Source organism: Cervus elaphus, chromosome 14, assembly GCF_910594005.1.
Source record: "Cervus elaphus chromosome 14, mCerEla1.1, whole genome shotgun sequence".
Lineage (NCBI taxonomy): Eukaryota > Metazoa > Chordata > Mammalia > Artiodactyla > Cervidae > Cervus > Cervus elaphus.
Genome location: NC_057828.1, coordinates 69855451 through 69865193, shown reverse-complemented (window position 1 = coordinate 69865193; position 9743 = coordinate 69855451). Strand labels below are relative to the sequence as shown.

Sequence of the window (9743 nt, the reverse complement as noted above, 5' to 3'; positions counted from 1 at the left end):
TTGACCCAGTATTACTTTTCTTAAATGATTTTTCATGTGACTTGTCTAAATGCCTGCCTCGCTAGGAGATTGTAAGCATCACGAAAGCAGAGAAGTACTTGTCTTATTCACTGGGTACTCCTGTTGCCTAACAGAGTCCCTAGTATATAATAAGTGACTGAAAAAAATATTCTCAGTTAAATGAAAAATAATGAATAAGTAGAATATGGTAAAGGCAAAACATTTTTTACTCTCTTATTTCACTAAAATGATAATTTCAGACTGAATGGTTTTAAATATAATACCATAGAAACATTTAAAAAATATATCTGCATGATTGATTAGCATGAAGAAATACAAATTGTGTTTTTATATCTCCAAACCAACAAAATGACTTTTGATTACAGACAAGTTTAATGTTCTCGTTCAAAATTCAACTATTCCACAAAAATTTAATTTAATTTAATTTTATATCTCAAATAGGCCCTCTCCCAGGATTTTCTTTCAAAAAGTTCATTAAATCTTCTGGATTTGAACAGAAGATTAATCTCCAGAGCTTTCTTCTCAATGTCTGTGTAGCACTATCTACTCTAATGAACTTGCCTTTCTTTAGGAATTATTCTTTTTCAGTCTTTAAATAAAATTTCCACTTCTTCCCAGGACCTTCTAAATTAAACAATTCATCTGCCTGGACAGCGCCTATTCCTTCTTCCTCTAGATTAATATTATTTGAAATTTTTACTTAAAAAACCTTTCTTGATATTTATGATAAAAATGAAATATTAAGTCAAATCCATAGTGGACTTCCATGACTGACATTGTACTTTGCTGGCCTTGAAATGTATGTCCGTGCTTTGGCGGTGATGGTGAGAGGAGTGAGATGGAGTAACCATTGTTGAATCTCTCTGTAGAGGGACTGCCTCCCATGTGTATCCCCTAGATATGGTCTCCTCATCCTGGGATCATTCTCCAATGTTCTAATGCACTCCTTCACATTTCCAGTCCCTGCCTGATTGAACAATGCTCAACCTGTCCCTGGCAAAGCCAGAGCATCTGGGGCTTTCTCTGTCCTTTTTGATCTATTATCATGGCCTAAGCTCTCTGTATTAGTTTGCTAGGGCTTCTATAATAAAGTAGCATGGACTGGGTTGCTTAAGCAACAGTGGCTAATCTTCTCACATTTCTGAAGGTTAAACGTCTGAGATCAAGGTGTCAGCAGGGTTGATTTCTTCTGAACTCTCTCTCCTTGGCTTATAGGTATCTACCTTCTCCCCGTTTCTTCATGTAGTCTTTCCTCCATAGTTGTGTATCCTAATTTCCTCCTCTCTTAAGGACACCAGTCATTTTGGATGAAGGCCGACTCTAATGACCTCATTTAACCTTAGCTATGTTGTAAAGATCCTTTTTCCAAATACAGTCACATTCTGAGGTACTGGAAATTAGAACTTCAGTGTATGAATTTGGGAGCAATACAGTTCATCCCATAACCCCATATATCTTGCTTCTTTGAGCTTCAAAAGCCTATTTGTGAATTGTAAAGGAAAAAAAAACAAAAACAAAAACAAACAAACCCAGAACATTTGTTGCTTCTTCTTTGTATTCAGCCTAGAACAACTCTAATTTTCCTTGAGGAAGTGATTCAGCAGTAGGATGATGTGTAAAGAAAAGCACATGGATGGCTATTTTAAAATAGTATTTCACTGCTCCTACACTTTGCCATAAGTCGTGCTGGGAACTTCCTAAAATTAATAACCTCGCTCACATGGGCACTGAGGTGACAGTCTATGCAAGAGGATGCAGACCCAAGGAGAGTTTAGGTCAGGTGTACAAGGTTAGTGATAGGATTGCAAAGCAGGAAAGTCCATCTCTAAAACCCAAGCTCTCATTGTAGATGACTGTTCTCAGTATTAGTTGGGCAAGAAAATTGCAGTGTATGTATTTGCTATTAAAGACTCATACTGATTATAGCTAATGGATGAAGAGCGTTGGGAGAGTAATATGGTGGCCTGCTCTAAAATTAGCATAGTAATAATGACTGGAGTTCATGGCAGGATCCTCTTCCTGCCATAAGACAGCCGATGAATACATGAACCTTATGTTTTTGCCATGTGATTCTAAGGCTTTCAATAGGGTAGAGTGGGCAGGAACCTCTTTGTTGTACTGACTGGAGCAGAGCTTGGGCCGCTCAGCTCTCTAGGTTTTAGCCCACTCTTGGTAGAGGATTACATCACTTACCACCTCCAATATCCCTTGTCACTTTTTTATACTTCTTACAAAACAACACCAAGGAATGACAGAAGCAGTAGGTGTATAAGCTACTGGGTTAGGAAAGAATTTCAGTGGATGTTTTTCTACATTTTTAAGAAATATTTTCCTCTGCAGAAAGGAAAATGACCAATCTAATAATTTTGATTATGATAATCATAATGACAAAGAAATAGTATAAATTATTACCATGTGTTATGTTTTGGACTATGCACATAATACTATTAGCGAGTAAAAAAATGATCTTTACAGGCTCATTAAAATGGGATAAATCACAAAATTAATTAAATCTATTTGTCATTATTCCTGGCAGATTTTATTTTTAGTGTTTTTATAACAAAATCAATATATAAGTTTATTCATAGCAAAGTAAGTTATTTATGTGAACTCCAAGTCACAGAAATTACTTTTTCTTTAGGACCAATGTAGAAAATATCTGATACCACTTATTAATAATTAAATTTTAACAAAGAGGTTGAAAAATACAAAGTAATGCAGTGATTTATTTGCTAGACCAGAGGTTACAGGGAGAGGAGCATAAAATTAGAGTGAAGAAAATCATGCAGGGTGAGATGGGGAACATGTGGGAATAATAACAGCCTGTGCATTCTGAACTAAGAGTTCAAGGTTCTGGGACTACTAGGGAGAGGTTGAAGGTTTGGGTTTACTTACATAATAATAGAGGGGGGTGTGCAAACAAAGAGTACTATGGAGGCATAAGATGTGTTCCTCATCTCCAACAAAGATGAATTAAAGATGGGTCTTAGTTACAGGTTTTAAAGAAATTTTCTACCTTTAAGTTTCCAAATCCAGATAAAGGTCAATAAAGAAAATCATTCATTAATTCATTAAACCAACATTTGTCGAGTGACTTATGTATAAGCCAGTGTGTGGGCACTGGGCTTGCATCAATAAGTAAGACAGAGATTTCTCATTGGCCTTATTTATCTTATAGTCTTGTAGAAATTATCCAGTCTTCCTGGATATCCTAATGAATAGAACAGAAGTCTTAAATTAGATTATTTTGAATTCCAAGAGCTCACCTGGTTAAATACAGAAGGGAATTTGCTCTGTTCTCCCAGGTTTGCTGCTATTTTTGAAGTATAGAAGAAGCATTTTTTTTTTTTAATCTCACAAGAGACTATGAGCAACATTTCCATTCAAACCACCTCAAAATTTCAGGAAGTTTTTAACAAGAGTTAAAAGTTAAAAGTTAAAGAAAAAAAAGTTAAAGAGTTAAAAGTTTTTAACAAGAGCTCACTTGGAGCCCAGAACTTTAGAGATAGGACAAGTATCTGCTTTCTGTGGTAGTTAGACAGAGCATCTGTTTCTTATGTACCTGGGAGCCAATGGGCTGCAGAAGAAGGGTAGAGGGCTGAGAAGGGGAAGGAAAGAGAGGAAGAGGTACCAAGGTCAGGAGAGAGATACGGGGTCAGTGAGAGGGAGGCTCTAGGCAGGGCATTTTGCAAATAGACGAGTACAGTAAGTTCCCTGCATGCAGACAAGTTCCATTCTGAGGTCACCCTCCTAAGTCCAATGTGTTTGTAAGTCCAACAGAGTTAGCCTAGGTAGCCAACTAACACCGTTGGCTATATATTAATAGGACTGTGATATAATAGGTTGGTGATACTTTTCACACAAATATTACATAAAAAATAAACACAAAAATAATACATTTTTAATCTTATAGTACGATACCTTGAAAAGCACAGTAGTACAGTACAGCAGCTGGCATACAGGGGTTGGTGTCCACTGAACAGGATAGAAGAGGTCCTGATTGGGAAGGGGTGGGAGATGGTAGAGCTGAAGGAGCCACAGCAATAGGAGACGGAAGGCAATGGAAGGCCAGCTGCGGTTTCACTCAGGCCTGACGTTGACGGCACAGGTTCTGGTTCCTTGCTGGAACCAGATGTACGTTCACATCTTTGAAAGTTCCCATATTGAAGGTTCATAGGTAGGGGACTTATATGTTCTTAGACTGCCTGTGATGTTTCATCCTTAGCAAGATGGTGATGCTCATTTTGAGAGATTTTCCAAATTTCCTATTTCAAGGAGGTATCTTTTAGCAGGTAAATTGCTCATCTGCTGTCTCTCCCATCCCAATACTTGGGAGGCGGCAGGGTCTTTCTCTACAAGAACTCTAATGTCTACTGCTGGGTCTTCCTAATACTCACTTGCAGACAGAGTCCAACTCAGGTCCTACCAGAAAGGCTTCTTGCTTGAGGAGAATGAATCTGCTTTTCCCTGTGCCTTTTTCAGTTAAATGGGCTCCCCATTGTTTCTTGTGATCAAGCCTTTATTTGTAACAGGGTCCTGGTCCTCATCGTTGCCTAGGATCTCAGTTCCTAGGATCCTAGATTGCTCCTGGGACTCCTCTGTCCTCTCTCCTTAGAATGCCTTCCCACGATAGGTCACTGTTTTCTTCCGTCGGGTCCTCCTGATGCTCAGAGCATCTTGGCTATGGGTTTGCTCCCTACTGAAGCAGCCCCCTGACTTCCTCCTCGGTCTCACTGATGTGTAGTGCTGCCTGTACTTCTGTCGTTTTTGGTAAAAAGGGATTTGGGAAATAATTAATAATCCTTAACTCGTCAGAAGCTTCCCCCTCTTATGAGAGTATGTGAAAGTGTTAGTCGCTCAGTCGTGTCTGAATCTTTGTGACCCCATGGACTGTAGCCCACCAGGCTTCTCTGTCCATGGACTTCTCTAGGAAAGAATACTAGAGTGGGTTGCCGTTCCTTTCTCCAGGGGATCCTCCCCACCCAGGGACTGAACCCAGGTCTCCTGCATTGCAGGCAGATTCTTTACTGTCTGAGCCACCAAGGAAACCCTAATATTCAGTTTGTAAAGATGCTAATTCTGGTTCAGTGGAGCTGTGAAAATGTTAGATATGATTGATGTTTACTGTGTGTACAAACCATACATTTTGGTTTTGTTTTGATTGAATTTGTTTCAGTTGAATATGTTTACATCTGAGAACCATGTCGATCATGGGAGAAAGGAATGCTGGCTGAAAACGTTGAGCATGGATTAGATGACGAAGTATCTTTAATAGTTAAGATTACCTGTGAAGGCACAAAACCGAGAGGATGAATACAGTTGGGCACTTGGTTTGATAAAGATCTTCTGATGCTCACCCTGATCATTGGAACCACAGACCAATATGTGGCTCTTAGAAGAATGAATAAGTATTTTGAGAAAACCTCTTTAGGATGGAGTAACTTCATGGTCTGCTGTCTCTCAGAATTCTGTGAGGAGCAAGTCTTCCAGTCCCTGTCTGCTTGGACCCCAGGAGCTCTGCTCTGCAGGGACTTGTCCAGGCACCCTCAGGGATCTCTAACCCTTCACAGTCCTAAAGTCTAAGCTTTATTTTGTACTCTGGTAATTAGAGGTGTAAGAAAGAAGGCAAAGGCTTCAGCCTTTTCTTCTGGGTTCCCCTAAATAGCCCTAGGGCCAAACTCTTTCTTTGGAAGAAAGAGAAAGGAACTTTAATTAGAGTTTTGAAATGCAAATCTGACTCACTCAGCTTGCCAGAATGCCTGAGCACTTGAGTGTCCTCTCCCAAAACTGTCCCATAGCCTCCTGATGGCTGTATCTCTGCTTGTATTTTGGAGTGTAATTTATCAGACAGGTTACTATATTTTATTTACTGATTCATTCTACTTAAAAATGAAAAAATTCATTAAGCAACTATGTTAGTTTAATAGTTAAATCAATGCAGTTCCTGATTTTAAGGAGGGAAACTAATGGATAAACCAGTAAGTGGCATGAAATGATAGATCATGGTAGAAAGTACTTACAGGATGAAGGAACGGAGGTGAAAGGAAGAAGGGTCAGATGCCAATTTGAAATTACTCTGGGGTGAGTTTTAAAAATACCCTAATTCAACCCCAGTGACTGCTTGCTAAGCCCTGGCTCTAAGACTTGGGCTCTGCCAAGCCAGGCTTGCTTCCCATAACAAAGTCCATTGGCCTCTCAGATTAATTATTCCTGTCCACAAAATAGCAAAGAAACATCACGCCAAAGCATTTGATTATCTTCTGCTTGAAGCTTTAATTAATCAGGTTTTTGCTGATTTATCATAATCTCAAGCAAGTGCCAGAAAAACATCATGGTGGAATGGAAAGGCACATTTCTTTGCTCAGAAAGCACAGAAGATTGAAAAGTCCAAAGAGGCAGCTTAAAACTGGGCTTTGCCATGTACTTGGGCTTCATCAATCTGAGAATGAGGATGCTTCACCGCTATTTGAAAGCAGAAACAAAAACCTCACCTGCTACTTGCATTTTAAGAAACTGGCATTCAACCTGTTTTGGGGAATTGACATATGGCTTCATTTTCCTGAATTTCTGCGGCTGTGTCTCTAAGGATTGTCTAGAGATACAGACAGTCACAGTGGTTCTACTGCAATAGTTTTTCAAGTATTGGCTATCAATATTATAGGATATATGATGTTATTGATTATGGGAAAGAAAGTCCTTTTGCCTCTAGATTGGAAGTGGGTTGTATTTTAACATCGAATGTGTTTGGTCTCACCATTTTCCCTGAGTTTGGCAAAACTTTGAGAAAGATCAAACTAAGGTTGTCCCAAATGGACAAATGTCTGTCAGTGACCCAACAATAAAAAGTTTTAGGTCAAGAACAAACTCATCTTGAAAATTTTTGTCCATCTTCTTCAATAGCTAGCTTTCTTAAGGAGAGATATAGTTGGTCAATTTTAAGGGTGGTTTGGTAGACAAATTTATTACTATTATTTACATGCTATCATCTCATTTTGCACTCATGTGAACTATATGGTATAGGTTGTATTATCTCTGTTTAGTGAATGATGAATTCAGAGTAGATGAAATCACGTGGCTTGTACAGTTTCAGACAGGTGGTATGGGGCAAAACTGGGACTTGACGTCTCCAAATCCACATGGTTTCCTTTAAACCACTCTGCAGTTATGCAGCCAATATTGCAGACTCTTTGAAAACAAATGATTATTTGTAGCATTTTTTCCCCTTCATTGTACCAGATATCACTCTGGGAGTAGATGGCTTGATTTCCTCAGTTTATGGCACTATTCTCTGGAGATGTGCAGGTAAATATACCAAATAAATATGTATGTATGGCTATATACTATAGCCAAAATATGGAACTATAAAATCCCATTGACTGGAGAAACAGACATAGAGAATAGACTTATGGACATGGGGAGAGGGGAGGAGAGGGTGAGATGTATGGAGAGAGTACCATGGAAACTTACATTACCATATGTAAGGTAGATAGCCAACGAGGATTTGCTGTGTGGCTCAGGAAACTCAAACAGGGGCTCTGTACCAACCTAGAGGGGTGGGATGGGGAGGGAGATGGGAGGGAGGTTCAAAAGGGAGGGGATATATGTATGCCTATGGCTGATTCATGTTGAAGTTTGACAGAAAACAACAAAATTCTGTAAAGCAATTATCCTTCAATAAAAAAATTTTTCTTTTTTAAATCCCATTGACTAACATCTTACAGAGTACTTTTAAGGACTGTGAATTAAGGATTAGATTTTACCCTACTTGCAAACTATGAAGTAAGCCTGCCACAGTTTCATAGAGGCTGGTAGAAGACACAGATTTCTCAAAGTAATAGCAGTAGCCATCAACATTTTCCATCTTGTTTCTCCAAGTTCCGCTTCCTGTCTGGTGATACCAAGAGGGCCAGGTAACACCTCTGTATGCAGTGAGTTGTATTATAGGAAGGAGCTATAATAGGATAGTAAGCATGCTTCTGGGCTTCCTTGGTGGCTCAGCTGGTAAAGAATCCACCTGCAATGCAGCAGACTCTGGTTTGATTCCTGGGTCAGGAAGTTCCCCTGAACTAGGGATAGGCTACCCACTCCAGTATTCTTGGGCTTCCCTGGTGGCTCAGATGGTAAAGAATCCACCTGCAATGCAGGATACCTAGGTTCCATCCCTGGGTTGGGAAGATCCCCTGAAGGAGGGAATGGCTACCCACTCCAGCATTCTTGCCTGGAGAATCCCCATGGACAGAGGAGCCTGGCGGGCTACAGTCCATGGGGTCACAAAGAGTCGGACACGACTGAGCAACTAAGCATAGCACAGACAGCAAGCATGTTTCTACTCCAAAGGAAGACTGTATTTTATTAATATCTGCTCAAACTATTCACTATACAAACATTTTTGGAAAGAGTGTTATAAGAAGCAAGCCTGGCTTGGCCAGGCTCAGTTCTTAGAGCCAGGACTGAGTGGGCACTTGGGTTGACTAGAATGTTTTCAAAACTCACCCCAAAATAATTTCAGCTCTGGCATCTAGAACAAAGGGCAGGTAAGCACCTTTCAAGATGGTAGATAAAAGAGAGGACCATGGAGAATTGTCTCTCAGGACATATTCAACTCCTTTACTTGTGTTCAGCATAGAGTTTCAGTGTCTGGGGAGGTCAGTTTCCCCACACCATCCAACAATCAATTCTCTGACATCAGCGAGGTGTCCTTCAGTTCAACTCAATTCTGAGGCTATATACCTGGAGATAGCATCGGATTCCACAGACCCCACAGCCCTGCAAGACTGCTGTCCTTTCAGATGCCAATCTCAAGCCCAGGTTCCTCTGCCTGGCTATAAATCAGAGGTTCCTATGACTCCCTCTTTGGGTTTGATTAACTTGGTGGCTTACAGAACTTGGGAAACCCGTGTACTCACTAGATTACCAGCTTATTATAAAGGATATTAGAGGATGTGAATCAACAGCCAGGCCAAGAGATGCATAGGGGAAGGCAAGGGGAAAGGGCTTCATACTTCCTCACTTCCTCACCTTCTCCAGGCACACCACTCTAATTATCTGGTTGGTTCTCCTGGCAATCAGTCTCCATGATCAACTTCTTATTCTTTAGGTCTCAGTTTAAACCTTCCTTCCTCAAGGAGACTAATCCTACCCCCGTGACTTGAATGGTCTGAAGTTCTACCTTCTTTGTAAGCTAACATTTTATCCTGCCACACTTTCATAGATGCTGGCAGAAGACACAAGACTTGTGGGTCAGAGACAGTCTTTATTATTACCAGACCAGGTTCATTTGCCAGACATGCAACACGCCAGATGCTGAAAAGCTGAGGCTTACAGCAGAGAAGAAGTTTACTTGCAAGGCAGCCAAGTGAGGAGTCAGGAGAACAAATCTCAGATCTGCCTCCCAGAAGATGGGGTTTAGGGATGTTGAAGGGTTAGAGGGGCAGGGGGAAAAGTGACTGGAGGTAAGAAAAGTGAGGTCATGGGTGGTCTGCACAAGAGTGCTCAGACTTCGTGCCTCTTCACAGGCCACATGTTCAGAGAATGACTTCATTAGCTGCTCTAAGGGTGGAGTTTTGGACCCTATATTGTCAAAAAGTCATCCATCGAACATTCACGCAGTCCCACTCAGATGGTCCGTGGTCTCAACTGGTCCCAACAGGCAAGATCTAGCTCCCAGTTCCTGAAAGACAAGCAATCATTACTCCAGTGACCCATATGTCAGAAGTGTTTTC

General features: G+C 40.5%; 1 pseudogene; it reads left to right on the top strand.

The window, feature by feature from the left end:
• Window positions 1-1741: 1741 nt before the first annotated feature.
• The window catches only part of LOC122707477, a 50313-nt pseudogene continuing 42311 nt past the window's right edge, over window positions 1742-9743 (top strand).